The following is a 17,330-nucleotide window of genomic DNA, read 5'->3' as shown; positions in this document are numbered from 1 at the left end:
AAGGAGATGTTTATCTTTCAAATGGTGTAACATAGTTGTATTTTTGAAAAATTTGAATTTTGACATTTATTTGGATTCAAATTTGCCGCTCTTGAAATGCACCTGCTGTTGATGGAGTGCACCACGGGTGGCACGCTAGCGTCCCACCTAGCCCCAAGAGGTTAATGTCTGAATCGAAATTACAGATTGCCTCTTATCATCTCGTTGTCCCCTTATGCCATAGTTTGTACATCTCAATTGTCAGTTGAAACCACATTTGTTTATTAAGCAAGTCAACCATATCAGCTATGTTTTTTAAAGGCAGTAAATGAGGCTGAATGAACTGTTTCGCTGCCAGACAAGGCTCCGCTGATAGCCAGGTGTTGCAGTGGTAAGGATTCACTTCATGGTGCTGAAAAGAAAGCTCTGCTGTTCGGACAGCTTTATGTAGGCACTAACAGTTTGTGGGCACCGTTTGTCACTGTTATAGTGCAATTAATGTATTGTTTAGTGTTGTGTAGTGGCTTTGCTGGTATGCATAAAACATTTTGGGGGGTAGTTTGCCCCACCAAGATTTACATGCTAAAATTTCCACTCTATATGCGTCAGCCTACTGATTTATACAAATAGGCCCTATTATATTTAAAAATCATATTCACTAGCCTATACTTGTAACTTTGTAGTCCACATGTGCAACACCAGAATCACATGTTCTCTCCCTGCCCTATCATGGTTTTAACAATGTGCATAATTCCAGTCCATATAATACAGTATAATACAACACAGTACAGTAATACAGTACACGCTCAAAAAGATTAGACTATTCAAGCTAGTTTCATTTATTTACCCAAGAGAGCATATAGCTAGCTACATCAGTGGGCTTTTATGTTTTTCTGTCATGGGTAATGTGCAGTAGCCTATTTTTTTATAGCCTATCCTATTGTATAACGGCACAATCATTTGGGCTTGGCCTCATTAAATGTCTTTAATATAGGGTTCATAAATTGTATTTAATGTATGGCTCATCAGGCTCATATATAGCATCAGGCTTGATTTTTTTTAAAATCAAAGCTCTATTCAAAGGCCAATTTATAGGCTTTTGAATGACACTTCCGGTTTGGCTGGAAATACCGGGTCACCCGGGAGAAAAGGGATTTTTTTCTCAGGGTGGAACATTTGTAAAGTACCGTGAAAATATTCAACCCTGAGTGAGTGAGTGATTCAGACCAGACCAGAAAGTGTTTACTCTTCAGTCTCTGTGTGACATCTCTCTTTCGGCTGCTGTGACTAAAGATGAGTGACCCGTTTCTCCCACTACCTCCCTTTTCCTCTCCTCCTTCCTTCCTCCTCCCGCCTGGAATGGTGTTTCACCTCCCGGAAATTGAGATGTACACACTACAGGTCGACCGATTAATGGGAATGTCCGATTAATTAGGGCCGATTTCAAGTTTTCATAACAAAAAGGTAAATCGGCATTTTTGGACACCGATCGTGGCCGATTACACTGCACTCCACGAGGAGACTGCGTGGCAGGCTGACTACCTGTTATGCGAGTGCAGCAAGGAGCCAAGGTAAGGTGCTAGCTAGCATTAAACCTCTCTTATAAAAAAAACAATCAATCTTAACATAATCACTAGTTAACTACAAATGGTTGATATTACTAGTTTATCTAGCTTGTCCTGCGTTGCATATAATCGATGCGGTGCCTGTTATTTTATCATTGAATCACAGCCTACTTTGCCAAACGGGTGATTTTAACAAGCGCATTCACGAAAAAAAGCACTCATTGCACCAATGTGTACCTAACCATAAACATCAATGCCTTTTTTTAAATCAATACACAAGTATTTATTTTTAAACCTGCATATTTAGTTAATATGTAAAAAAATATTGCCTGCTAACATTAATTTCTTTTAACTAGAGAAATTGTGTCACTTCTCTTGCGTTCAGTGCAACAGAGTCAGGGTATATGCAGCAGTTTGGGCCGCCTGGCTTGTTGCGAACCATGTGGAGACTATTTCTTCCTAACAAAGACAGCCAACTTTGCCAAACGGGGGATGATTTAACAAAAGCGCCTTTGTGAAAAAAGCACAATGGTTGCACGAATGTACCTAACCATAAACATCAATGCCTTTCTTAAAATCAATACACAGAAGTATACATTTTTAAACCTGTATATTTAGTGAAAAGAAATTCATGTTAGCCGGCAATATTAAACTAGGGAAATTGTGTCATCTCTTGCGTTCATTGCACGCAGAGTCAGGATATATGCAACAGTTTGGGCCGCCTGGCTCGTTGCGAACTAATTTGCCAGAATTTTACGTAATTATGACATAACATTGACGGTTGTGCAATGTAACAGGAATATTTATGGATGCCACCCGTTAGATGAAATACGGAACGGTTCCGTATTTCACTGAAAGAATAAACGTTTTGTTTTCGAAATGATAGTTTCCGAATTTGACCATATTAATGACCTAAGGCTCGTATTTCTGTGTGTTATTATATTATAATTACGTCTATGATTTGATAGAGCAGTCTGACTGAGCGGTGGTAGGCAGCAGCAGGCTCTTAAGCATTCATTCAAACAGCACTTTACTGCGTTTGCAGCAGCTCTTTTCAATGCTTCAAGCATTGCACTGTTTATGACATCAAGCCTATCAACTCCCGAGATTAGGCTGGCAATACTAAAGTACCTATTATAACATCCAATAGTCAAAGGTATATGAAATACAAATGGTATAGAGAGAAATAGTCCTATAATTCCTATAATAACTACAGCCTAAAACTTCTTACCTGGGAATATTGAAGACTCATGTTAAAAGGAACCACCAGCTTTCATATGTTCTCATGTTCTGAGCAAGGAACTTAAACGTTAGCTTGTTTACATGGCACATATTGCACTTTTACTTTCTTCTCCAACACTTTGTTTTTGCATTATATAAACCAAATTGAACATGTTTCATTATTTATTTGAGACTAAATACATTTTATTGATGTATTATATTAAGGTAAAATAAAAGCGTTCATTGTTCATTCACTATTGTTGTAATTGTCATTATTACAAATATATATATAAAAATTGGCCGATTTAATCGATATGGGCTTTTTTGGTCCTCCAATAATCGGTGAAAAATCATAATCGGTCAACCTCTAGTACACACGGGTCACTTTCATCGACTCGCTGTGGCCAGGCCTATATATATATATTACATTTACATTTAAGTCATTTAGCAGACGCTCTTATCCAGAGCGACTTACAAAATGGTGCATTCACCTTATGATATCCAGTGGAACAACCACTTTACAATAGTGCATCTAAATCTTTTAAAGGGGGGGGGGGTTAGAAGGATTACTTTATCCTATCCTAGGTTTTCCTTAAAGAGGTGGGGTTTCAGGTGTCTCCGGAAGGTGGTGATTGACTCCGCTGTCCTGGCGTCGTGAGGGAGCTTGGTCCACCGTTGGGGTGCCAGAGCAGCGAACAGTTTTGACTGGGCTGAGCGGGAACTGTGCTTCCTCAGAGGTAGGGGGGCCAGCAGGCCAGTGGTGGATGAACGCAGTGCCCTTGTTTGGGTGTAGGGCCTGATCAGAGCCTGAAGGTATGGAGGTGCCGTTCCCTTCACAGCTCCGTAGGCAATCACCATGGTCTTGTAGCGGATGCGAGCTTCAACTGGAAGCCAGTGGAGAGAGCGGAGGAGCGGGGTGACGTGAGAGAACTTGGGAAGGTTGAACACCAGACGGGCTGCGGCGTTCTGGATGAGTTGTAGGGGTTTAATGGCACAGGCAGGGAGCCCAGCCAACAGCGAGTTGCAGTAATCCAGACGGGAGATGACAAGTGCCTGGATTAGGACCTGCGCCGCTTCCTGTGTGAGGCAGGGTCGTACTCTGCGAATGTTGTAGAGCATGAACCTACAGGATCGGGTCACCGCCTTGATGTTAGTGGAGAACGACAGGGTGTTGTCCAGGATCACGCCAAGGTTCTTAGCACTCTGGGAGGAGGACACAAGGGAGTTGTCAACCGTGAAGGTGAGATCATGGAACGGGCAGTCCTTCCCCGGGAGGAAGAGCAGCTCCGTCTTGCCGAGGTTCAGCTTGAGCTGGTGATCCGTCATCCACACTGATATGTCTGACAGACATGCAGAGATGCGATTCGCCGCCTGGTTATCAGAAGGGGGAAAGGAGAAGATTAATTGTGTGTCGTCTGCATAGCAATGATAGGAGAGACCATGTGAGGATATGACAGAGCCAAGTGACTTGGTGTATAGCGAGAATAGGAGAGGGCCTAGAACAGAGCCCTGGGGGACACCAGTGGTGAGAGCGCATGGTGCGGAGACAGATTCTCGCCACGCCACCTGGTAGGAGCGACCTGTCAGGTAGGACGCAATCCAAGCGTGGGCCGCGCCGGGAGATGCCCAACTCGGAGAGGGTGGAGAGGAGGATCTGATGGTTCACAGTATCAAAGGCAGCAGATAGGTCTAGAAGGATGAGAGCAGAGGAGAGAGAGTTAGCTTTAGCAGTGCGGAGAGCCTCCGTGACACAGAGAAGAGCAGTCTCAGTTGAATGCCCAGTCTTGAAACCTGACTGATTAGGATCAAGAAGGTCATTCTGAGAGAGATAGCAGGAGAGCTGGCCAAGGACGGCACGTTCAAGAGTTTTGGAGAGAAAAGAATGAAGGGATACTGGTCTGTAGTTGTTGACATCGGAGGGATCGAGTGTAGGTTTTTTCAGAAGGGGTGCAACTCTCGCTCTCTTGAAGACGGAAGGGACGTAGCCAGCGGTCAAGGATGAGTTGATGAGCGAGGTGAGGAAGGGGAGAAGGTCTCCGGAAATGGTCTGGAGAAGAGAGGAGGGGATAGGGTCAAGTGGGCAGGTTGTTGGGCGGCCGGCCGTCACAAGACGCGAGATTTCATCTGGAGAGAGAGGGGAGAAAGAGGTCAAAGCACAGGGTAGGGCAGTGTGAGCAGGACCAGCGGTGTCGTTTGACTTAGCAAACGAGGATCGGATATCGTCAACCTTCTTTTCAAAATGGTTGACGAAGTCATCCGCGGGGAGGGGGAGGAGGATTCAGGAGGGAGGAGAAGGTAGCAAAGAGCTTCCTAGGGTTAGAGGCAGATGCTTGGAAATTAGAGTGGTAGAAAGTGGCTTTAGCAGCAGTGACAGAAGAGGAGAATGTAGAGAGGAGTGAGTGAAAGGATGCCAGGTCCGCAGGGAGGCGAGTTTTCCTCCATTTCCGCTCGGCTGCCCGGAGCCTTGTTCTGTGAGCTCGTAGTGAGTCGTCGAGCCACGGGGCAGGAGGGGAGGACCGAGCCGGCCTGGAGGATAGGGGACAGAGAAAATCAAAGGATGCAGAAAGGGAGGAGAGGAGGGTTGAGGAGGCAGAATCAGGAGATGGGTTGGAGGTTTGAGCAGAGGGAAGAGATGATAGGATGGAAGAGGAGAGAGTAGCGGGAGAGAGAGAGCGAAGGTTGGGACGGCGCAATACCATCCGAGTAGGGGCAGAGTGAGAAGTGTTGGATGAGAGCAAGAGGGAAAAGGATACAAGGTAGTGGTCGGAGATTTGGAGGGGAGTTGCAATGAGATTAGTGGAAGAACAGCATCTAGTAAAGATGAGGTCAAGCGTATTGCCTGCCTTGTGAGTAGGGGGGGAAGGTGAGAGGGTGAGGTCAAAAGAGGAGAGGAGTGGAAAGAAGGAGGCAGAGAGGAATAAGTCAAAGGTAGACGTGGGGAGGTTAAAGTCACCCAGAACTGTGAGAGGTGAGCCATCCTCAGGAAAGGAACTTATCAAGGCGTCAAGCTCATTGATGAACTCTCCAAGGGAACCTGGAGGGCGATAAATGATAAGGATGTTAACCTCTTGGGGCTATGTGGGACGCTAGCGTGCCACCCGTGGTGCACTCCATCAACAGCAGGTGCATTTCAAGAGCGGCAAATTTGAATCCAAATAAATGTCAAAATTCAAATTTTTCAAAAATACAACTATGTTACACCATTTGAAAGATAAACATCTCCTTAATCTAACCACGTTTTACGATTTCAAAAAGGTTTTACGGCGAAAGCATAAATTTAGAGTATGTTAGGACAGTACATTTACAAGAGTTGTGTGTAATGTTTTGTCAAGTCAAAGACAGGGTCACCAAAACCATAAAACCAGCTAAAATGATGCACTAACCTTTTACAATCTCCATCAGATGACACTCCTAGGACATTATGTTAGACAATGCATGCATTTTTAGTTCTATCAAGTTCATATTTATATACAAAAACAGCGTTTTACTATGGCATTGATGTTGAGGAAATCGTTTCCCTCCAATAACCGGCAGTCAAGTCAGCGTCAGAAATTAAATAATTAAAATTAGAAAACATTGGTAAAATATTATATTGTCATTTAAAGAATTATAGATTTACATCTCTTGAACGCAATCAACTTGCCAGATTTAAAAATAACCTTACTGGGAAATCACACTTTGCAATAATCTGAGCACTGCGCCCAGAAAAATACGCGTTGCGATACAGACTAGACGTCATGTTGGGGAGATCTAAAATCGAAAATACTATGTAAATAATCCATTACCTTTGATTCTCTTCATCAGATGTCACTTCCAGGTATCACAGGTCCATAACGAATGTAGTTTTGTTCAAAAAAGCTCATCATTTATGTCCAAAAATCTCCGTCTCGTTAGCACATGATGTAAGCCAGCCGGACTTCTCGTCATGAACGAGGGGAAAAAATATATTTCCGTTCGTTCAAACATGTCAAACGTTGTATAGCATAAATCATTAGGGCCTTTTTAACCAGAACATGAATAATATTCAAGGTGGACGAATGCATACTCTTTTATAACGTATTGGAACGAGGGTACCCAACATGAACTAGCGCCAGGTGTCTAATGGGACATCACCGTTCCATGGCTCTTGTTCGGTCAGATCTCCCTCCAGAAGACTCAAAACACTTTGTAAAGGCTGGTGACATCTAGTGGAAGCAATAGGAAGTGCCAAAATATTCCTAAACCCCTGTGTTTTTCAATGGGATAGGTTTAAAGTCAATACAACACATCAGGTATCCACTTCCTGTCAGAAAATGTCTCAGGGTTTTGCCTGCCAAATGAGTTCTGTTATACTCACAGACACCATTCAAACAGTTTTGGAAACTTTAGAGTGTTTTCTATCCATATATAATAAGTATATGCATATTCTAGTTACTGGGTAGGATTAGTAACCAGATTAAATCGGGTACATTTTTTTTATCCAGACGTGCAAATGCTGCCCCCTAGACCCAACAGGTTAAGCTTGAAAGGGCTGGTAACTGTGACAGCATGGAATTCAAATGAGGAGATAGACAGATGGGTCAGGGGAGAAAGAGAGAATGTCCACTTGGGAGAGATGAGGATTCCAGTGCCACCACCCCGCTGGCTCGATGCTCTAGGGGTATGCGAGAACACGTGGGCAGACGAAGAGAGAGCAGTAGGAGTAGCAGTGTTATCTGTGGTAATCCATGTTTCCGTCAGCGCCAGGAAGTCTAGGGACTGGAGGGTAGCATAGGCTGAGATTAACTCAGCCTTGTTGGCTGCAGACCGGCAGTTCCAGAGGCTGCCGGAGACCTGGAACTCCACGTGGGTCGTGCGCGCTGGGACCACCAGGTTAGAGTGGCAGCGGCCACGCGGTGTGAAGCGTTTGTATGGCCTGTGCAGAGAGGAGAGAACAGGGATAGACAGACACATAGTTGACAAGCTACAGAAGTGTTGTTTCTTGTATTATTGTCTCTTGTGTCTTTAGAGAACTGTTTCACTTTGATATCCTTTTTCTTCTGTCCTGATTTTCTCTTTCTTTTCTTCTGTTAACTAGATATTCTTTGTTGTTCTTCGTTAGCTAGCTAGCTTCTTCCAAAAGAGTCCCTAGCAACTGCTTAGCAAATGTTTAAATTATGTATTTAATATAGACAAGAAAAATACAATAATGTGTGTGTTATTAGTTTAAGCACACTGTTTGTATATTGTTGTAACTTAGATGAAGGTCAGATCAAATTTGATGACCATTTTATACAGAAATCCAGGTAAATCCAAAGGGTTCACATATTTATGTTAAGTTGAAAAAAATAGTTTCTTGTTCAGCTTCATTCACACATTACCATCTCTCTCAAAAACTCTTTATTTCCCATACATGCACACTCCATCAAGAACACACACACACGACCAGTGGTGGAAAAATAACTAAATTGTCATACTTGAGTAAAAGTAAAGACATGGGCTAAACTCCGAATGGTCATTTTGGACCCGGTACCGGGTCCGGCAGGACCTCCCGAGTGGTGCAGCGGTCTAAGGCACTGCATCACGGTACTTGAGGTGTCACTACAGACCCTGGTTCGACCCCAGACTGTCATAACTGGCCGTGACTGGGAGATCCATAGGGCAGCGCACAATTGGCCCAGCGTCATCTGGGTTAGGGGAGGGTTTGGCCAGGGGGGGCTTTAATTGGCTCATCGCGCTCTAGTGACTCCTTGTGATGGGCTGGGGGCCTGCAGGCTGACTTCGGTTGTCAAATGTTTTGGTACCTATTGGAGAGCTCTTCTTTGTCTACATCCATTCAGCATTGTTCACATCCTTTAAAACTTTAGCCCCTCCCATCTCTTTAAGCATTCACATGTGAGGCTATGTACTAAACATCCAAAGATTTCAAGATTAAAGACTGGTTTATACTACGGGTGTGTTCTTAAATTTTATCTGGAGCGCCAGTGTGCGCTCTGGGCGTTCGTGAACTGAGAGGGTTGTCAGATTGTCCATTCGTAAATTCAGTGTTTTCACTCTAGGAGCGTTCAGAGCACACACTGGACGCTCTGGCTGAAAAGTAGGGTTGATCTGAGCGCTCTGACCTAACAGCAGCAGTCAAGCACCCAAGCTAACTGGCTAACGTTGGCTAGCTTGCTATTTACTTCCAGACACAAATTAGAGTACAGCTTCCTCACCCTAGCAGAGCTGGTTAGGCTGTTTAAGTTATCCAGAGCGTTGGTGACTGCAACTGTACTGCTGGCAACAATTTAATTACGCTTTTATGCCGACGTTTACTGACACCGGCCATATTCAATGGGTGTTGAGCATTTGTAAATGCGTCAGTTATTCTGCGCTCTAGCATGCTCAGACGAGAGTGCTCTGAAATCGGAGTAGATAGCCAGAGCCAATTTACCAGCTACATCAATCGACAGTTGTCGTAGTGTCATCATAAACATTCTATTGAAATAGTTACTTGCATAGAGGAATCTTTTGTTTAGCCTTTCTGGGAAAGGGGGTTCAGCTAGTGGAACACCTGGCCTACAGCCAGTGAAATTGCAGGGCGCCAAATTCAAACAACAGAAATCTCATAATTAAAATTCCTCAAACATACAAGTATTATACACCATTTTAAAGTTACACTTCTCGTTAATCTAACCACAGTGTCCGATTTCAAAAAGGCTTTACGGTGAAAGCACACCATGCGATTATGTTAGGTCAGCGCCTAGCCACAAGAAACCATACAGCCATTTTCCAAAGAAGGAGAGGTGTCACAAAAGTCAGAAATAGCATTAAAATGAATCACTTACCTTTGATCTTCATCTGATGGCACTCCCAGGTCTCCATGTTAGACAATAAATGTTTGTTTTGTTCGATAAAGTTCATCTTTATGTCAAAATACCTCCTTTTTGTTCGCGCATTTAGTCCAGTAATCCAAATGCACAAAGCGTGGGCACAAAGTCTAGACGAAAAGTCAAAAAGGTTCCAATTGAGTTCGTAGAAACATGTCAAACGATGTTTCTAACCAATCCTTGGGGTGTTTTTATAAGTATTTAATAATGTTTCAACCGGACAATACTGTTTTCATTAGAAAGGAACGGGAACGGAGCTCGCGCTCACAGCCACGCGCGTGACTAAACTAAACTAAACTAAAGGCTTTCACCTGGGCCTTTTGCTTAGAATGCTCTTATTCGCTCCCTTTTCACAATAGAAGCCTGAAACAACTTCTAAAGACTGTGGACATCTAGTGGAAGCCTTAGGAAGTGCAATCTGACCCCACAGACACTGGATATTCGATAGGCATTCACTTAAAACTACAAACCTCAGAATTCCCACTTCCTGGTTGGATTTTTCTCAAGTTTTCGCCTGCCAAATGAGTTCTGTTATACTCAAAGACAGTATTGTAAACAGTTTTGGACACTTTAGAGTGTTTTCTATCCAAATCTACTAATTATATGCATATTCTAGTTTCTGGGCCTGAGTAACAGGCAGTTTACTCTGGGCACGCTTTTCATCCAAACTTCCCAATTCTGCCCCCATCCCTAAAGAGGTTTAAGCAAACCAGATGGAACGAGTTTCTTGTTGTATTTTTTTTTTACAGACAGACGTGCACACTCCAACACTCAGACATCATTTACAAATGCAGTATTTGTGTTTAGTGCGTTATCAGAGGCAGTAGGTATGACAACGCGTTATATTGACAGGCGCGTGAATTTGACCATATTGATGTCCTGCCTGAGCATTCGAAATGTAACGAGTACTTTTTGGCATCATAGAAAATTTGGGGAATAAAAAGTACATATTTTCCTTAGGAATGTAGTGGAGTAAAAGTTGTCAAAAATATAAAAATTAAGTACAGATGCCACCCAAAAAGGTTAAGAAGTATTTAAATGTTTTTTTTTTACTTAAGTACTTTACACCACTAACATACACAAACCTCCTTAGTGCCGGCTCAGTGGCTGTAGCTAATGCAGTAGTGTGTGTGTGTGTGTGTGTGTGTGTGTGTGTGTGTCCCAGGGAAAAGGGCTGATTTAATTCCCCAGGAAATCGCTCTGATTTGTAACAGCAGGAAAGTCATTTCCAATGAAAGTCAATGGACTGCTGGTGCGAGCGGCTTGAGAGAGAGAGAGTAGGGTGGGTGTGTGTGTGTGTTCCTAACCCTTGTTTGTGACCATTAATGTGATGGCGGCCATTTTATTAAATCAATTAACTAGGTTTAATTATTATGTGATTAAATTAATCATGTAACAATTAACTCATTAGTAACTTGGGGCACCATGGAAAAAGTTTGTTTAATCTTACATCTAGACGTTCCGCCAGCGGAACACCTGCTCCAATATCCAATGATAGGCGTGGCGCGAAATACAAACTCCTCAAATCCGAAAACTTCAATTTTTCAAACATATGACTATTTTACACCATTTTAAAGACAAGACTCTCCTTTATCTAACCACACTGTCCAATTTCAAAAAGGCTTTACAGCGAAAGCAAAACATTAGATTATGTCAGCAGAGTACCCTGCCAGAAATAATCAGACACCCATTTTTCAAGCTAGCATATAATGTCACAAAAAAACAAAACCACAGCTAAATGCAGCACTAACCTTTGATGATCTTCATCAGATGACACTCCTAGGACATTATGTTATACAATACATGCATGTTTTGTTCAATCAAGTTCATATTTATATCAAAAAACAGCTTTTTACATTAGCATGTGACGTTCAGAACTAGCATTCCCACTGAACACTTCCGGTGAATTTACTAAATTACTCACGATAAACGTTCACAAAAAACATAATTATAGATACAAAACTCCTTTATGCAATCGCGGTGTCCGATTTTAAAATAGCTTTTCGGTGAAAGCACATTTTGCAATATTCTGAGTAGATAGCTCGCCATCACGGGCTAGCTATTTTGACACCCACCAAGTTTGGTACTCACCAAACTCAGATTTACTATAAGAAAAATTTGATTACCTTTGCTGTTCTTCGTCAGAATGCACTCCCAGGACTTCTACTTCAATAACAAATGTTGGTTTGGTTCCAAATAATCCATAGTTATATCCAAATAGCGGCGTTTTGTTGTGCGTTCAAGACACTATCCGAAGGGTAACGAAGGGTGACGCGCCCGGCGCGTTTCGTGACAAATAAATTCAAAATATTCCATTACCGTACTTCGAAGCATGTCAAACGCTGTTTAAAATAAATTTTTATGCGATTTTTCTCATAAAAAAGCGATAATATTCCAACCGGGAGTCATTGTTTTCGTTCAAAGACTGAAAATGTAAACATGGGAGTCGTCTCGTGCACACGTGCGCCAGTCTCATTGTTCTCAGATCGACCACTTACCAAATGCGCTACTGTTTTTCAGCCGTGGCCTGCAAAGTCATCATTCAATGTTCTGGTGCCTTCTGAGAGCCTATGGGAGCGTTAGAAAATGTCACGTTACAGCAGAGATCCCCTGTTTTGGATAGAGATGATCAAGAAGGCCAAGAAATGTTCAGAGAGGGCGCTTCCTGTTTGGAATCTTCTCAGGTTTTGGCCTGCCAAATGAGTTCTGTTATACTCACAGACACCATTCAAACAGTTTTAGAAACTTTGGAGTGTTTTCTATCCAAAGCTAATAATTATATGCATATTCTAGTTTCTGGGCAGGAGTAATAATCAGATTAAATCGGGTACGTTTTTTATCCGGCCGTGAAAATACTGCCCCCTATCCATAACAAGTTAATTAGTTACCATTTCCCGAATTAACTCAAGAATATATCAGAATATATTGTTATCATACCAGTCATCCACTAATCATTATTACCTCATGTCAGTCTCATTCTGAACGTTGCATAATTATTGGATATCTGCACAAACCCTAGTCTAAATGATGATTCAGTGATACACAAATTGGCTTTACTATTTATTTACTAACTAACTAAATAATCACACAAAAATACACAGTATAGGTGATATTGATTACTAACATAATGCAAAGAAAGTCCCTAGTGGTCTAACCCGGTATGACGGCTTGTTACACAATGGAGAGGGGGTGGGGAAAGAAAGAGTGGGAAAGACATCGTACATACAGTTGGAAAACTATTCTCATGGGAATGTGAATACTTTGCACATGAACGACCACTCATTCAAAAATAATTGCTAGGTATATATTTACGCTTGTATGTCTTTGTCGTCTCTCTCCGTTCAAACCACTCGATCCGTCTACGGTGAGTAGTTCGATGCAAATCTCTAGTTGTCCACCAAAGGTCACAACATCCTTTGTAGTTATAGTAGTAGGCTTTCTTTGTCTCTGGGTGTTCGTTAGACTGGATCCTTCAGAGCTACACACGCGGTGGTCTTTGTTGAGTTTACTAGACTAAAGTACTTAATCAGCTGCAGACTGAATGTTCCGATGTAGTCTTTATCTTCTTCACTCGAGAGTTTGAGTCTTACCATTTTTTGGTCTGGAAGTTTTAAACCGCTTCAACATATTCAGCTCGTGCTGCACATATACTGGTCTTCTAGTCTCAAACCATTTCAACGTGTAGCCACCGCTCCACACTTTCTGGTCTAATGTAAATTTCAGTCTTTTATGCACTCGCCTTGGAGGGTGATTCCATCACGTTGCCATTATTCCTGTGCACACATGGGCATGGTTACTGACTTGGCAAAAGTTTATATGAAAAACAATTATCTAATTTAGAAGGCTAAAGTCACATTTTATCTTCTCACAAATAGTTTCATATTTAATCATGTAAGTTTTACAACATTTAGATTTAAATCTGATAACTGGGGCGTACACATTTGTAGAGTTACAGTTATTTAGTTATACAGGCCTTAATGATATCACTAAACAATACATTTTTGGCAGGATGTATTGTTTGCATCCGCACCAACCATTCCAGATGTTTGGATTTGAAAACTAATGTTTCACTGTCCAATCTTTTGAAGTTTGTTGTTTTGGCAAGAGTCTCTCTCTACACACAAAGGATGTTTTACTTCTCCATATACTGTAATGCAAGAGAGAATGTTTACGACCGGTCTTATGGATCAGCCCCTTTTTTTCCATTTTCGCCTAAAATGACATACCCAAATCCAACTGCCTGTAACTCAGGCCCTGAAGCGAGGATATGCATATTCTTTGGAGTTTGTGAATGGACTGTAGGAGAATATAACACAATAGATCTGGTATAAGATAATACAAAGAAAAAACCAACCGTTCTTTTGTATTTTTTTTTACAATCATCTTTGAAATGTAAGTGAAAGGCCATAATGTATTATTCCAGCCTAGCTGCAATTTAGATTTTGGCCACTAGATGGCAGCAGTGTATGTGCAAAGTTTTAGACTGATCTAACGAACCATTGTATTTCTATTCAAAATGCTGTATCAAGAAATGTGCCTAATTTGTTTATTAATAACTTTTCATATTCAAAACTGTGCACTCTCCTCAAACAATAGCATGGTATTAGTTCACTGTAATAGCTACTGTAAATTGGACAGTGCAGTTAGATTAACAAGAATTTAAGCTTTCTGCCAGTATCAGATATTTCTATGTCCTGGGAAATGTTCTTGTTAATTACAACCTCATGCTAATCGCATTAGCCTACGTTAGCTCAACCGTCCCATGGAAGGGACACCAATCCGAAGAAGTTTTTAAAGTCATAATACCGGCCCACTTCCCCCACTTCCTCTCTAGTGGGGGAGAGGGGGGCTCTCTTTGATCCCCACCCAAGAGGGAAAGTCATGACACCCTTTGTTTATTTAACACCAATACATTGCTGCCGATGGTGCAGGATTCAGATAATACATAAACAAACGTTGCTATTAGAATTAGACATTTTTATGGTTTTTCATGTCTAAATCTCCACTAGGGAGACAGAGCAGAGACTGAGCTAAGACAGAGCTAGAATAACAAAATAATTAGTCATGCCCTGCAACTACTCAATCACATTACAACATCCATGACATGTGAAAACCACATTACATTTTCAAAACACACAGAGTAGTGTTCAAATACACTAGAACACAGCCCATTGGTAAATAAACCCCAACCAACATGTAATGTAAGGCCTCAATAATGACTACATAGCAGCATTCACAAGATTGGAGTAAAGCTAAGAGAGCCTCATGAATTCAGGAGCTGCTGAGCATATACACAACCCTGATAATGCCTTTAGTGGGCTGGTATACTGCACTCACAGCTGAGGCATAGGGCTGGGTTACACTGTAAAAAGAAACAGCCAGATCACCCGTGATAAAAGTCAGCATTCAACGCCCATCCATGTCTGAGGATGTCGGGAGATGATGTGGAAAACGGTTACTAGGGGCAACAGTAGGCGCTGTTACCTTCAAGTAGGTTTCAGTTTTGCTAGGGTGTTGTGGACAGGGATGGTGGATAGGCATCTGCCTCTGATACCAAATATTGTAAGTTCAAATCCAGATAGAGTTGTTCCTGATAGTTTTGTTTTAAGCCTATCCCAAATCTTAACAATTACCTCAACCATTCAGAGTTGATGCCTAAACTTAACCTTAAACACCTTGAAATGTGAACTTTGCAGCACGTTTTACATTTAAGAAACATAGATGAACGTCTAATTCTTAAATGAGACTGTGAGAGCTAGTTGAAAGAAACACCCACAAATCCAGTTTCAACAAATTTGTATTAAATAATCATATGTTAACCTGTTATGGCTAGGGGGCAGTATTTGCACGGCCGGATAAAAAAACGTACCCGATTTAATCTGGTTACTACTCCTGCCCAGTAACTAGAATATGCATATAATTATTGGCTTTGGATAGAAAACACCCTAAAGTTTCTAAAACTGTTTGAATGGTGTCTGTGAGTATAACAGAACTCATATGGCAGGCAAAAACCTGAGAAGATTTCATGCAGGAAGTGGCCTGTCTGACAAGGTGTCGTTCTTCTTGTCTCTGTTTATTGAAGAGTGAGGATCTTAGCTGTCCCGTGACACTTCCTACGGCTGCCATAGGCTCTCAGAAGGCGGCAAAACGCTGAATCGTGGCTTTGCAGGCTCTGGCTGAAACAAAGTAGCGCATTTGGGTAGTGGCTGGTTACAGTACTGTGAGACTCAGGCTCGTGCCCGCGTCGACCGAAAGCTTTGTTTTCTTTCCTCTGTTTAGCTAAATGGACATTCCCGGTCGGAATATTATCGCTTTTTACGAGAAAAATGGCATAAAAATGGATTTTAAACAGCGGTTGACATGCTTCGAAGTACGGTAATTGAATATTTAGATTTTTTTTGTCACGAATTGCGCCATGCGCACGACCCTGATTTACCATTTCGGATAGTGTCTGGGACGCACGAACAAAACGCCGCTATTCGGATATAACGATGGATTATTTTGGACCAAACCAACATTTGTTATTGAAGTAGCAGTCCTGGGAGTGCATTCTGACGAAGACAACAAAAGGTAATCAAACTTTTATAATAGTAAATCTGATATTGGTGAGTGCTAAACTTGCCGGGTGTCTAAATAGCTAGCCCGTGATGGCTGGGCTATGTACTTAGAATATTGCAAAATGTGCTTTCACCAAAAAGCTATTTTAAAATCGGACATATCGAGTGCATAGAGGAGTTCTGTATCTATAATTCTTAAAATAATTGTTATGCTTTTTGTGAACGTTTATCGTGAGTAATTTAGTAAATTTTTAGCAAATTCCCCGGAAGTATGCTAGTTCTGAACGTCACATGCTAATGTAAAAAGCTGGTTTTTGATATAAATATGAACTTGATTGAACAAAACATGCATGTATTGTATAACATAATGTCCTAGGTGTGTCATCTGATGAAGATCATCAAAGGTTAGTGCTGCATTTAGCTGTCTTCTGGGTTTTTGTGACATTATATGCTAGCTTGAAAAATGGGTGTCTGATTATTTCTGGCTTGGTACTCTGCTGACATAATCTAATGTTTTGCTTTCGCTGTAAAGCCTTTTTGAAATCGGACAGTGTGGTTAGATAAAGGAGAGTCTTGTCTTTAAAATGCTGTGAAATAGTCATATGTTTGAAAAATTGAAGTTTTTGTATTTTTGAGGAATTTGTAATTTGCGCCACGCCTATCATTGGATATTGGAGCAGGTGTTCCACTAGCGGAACATCTAGATGTAAGAGGTTAACTCAACTTTTCTGTCTAAGGGTTACTGGAACAAAAGAAAATGAGTTTGCCCAAGTTTATCTTGACAAACCATTTGCTAAATATTCTGTCACTTTAAAATGATGTTTGCTCAACTTGTCTCATGTATAAATGATTATTTGGTCATCTTAGTTAAACCTCTTACATCTAGACGTTCCGGTAGCGGAACACCTGCTTCAATATCCAATGATGGGCGTGGCACGAAATACAAACTCCTCTAAAATCCGAAAACTTCAATTTTTCAAACATATGACTATTTTACAGCATTTTAAAGACAAGACTCTCGTTAATCTAACCACACTGTCCGATTTCAAAAAGGCTTTACACCAAGCAAAACAATAGATTATGTCAGCAGAGTACCCAGCCAGAAATAATCAGACACCCATTTTTCAAGCTAGCATATAATGTCACAAAAAACAAAACCACAGCTAAATGCAGCACTAACC

Source organism: Salmo salar, chromosome ssa03, assembly GCF_905237065.1.
Source record: "Salmo salar chromosome ssa03, Ssal_v3.1, whole genome shotgun sequence".
In the NCBI taxonomy this organism is placed as follows: Eukaryota; Metazoa; Chordata; class Actinopteri; order Salmoniformes; family Salmonidae; genus Salmo; species Salmo salar.
The sequence above is the reverse complement of the archived record's forward strand: the minus strand, read 5'-3'. Positions refer to the sequence as shown.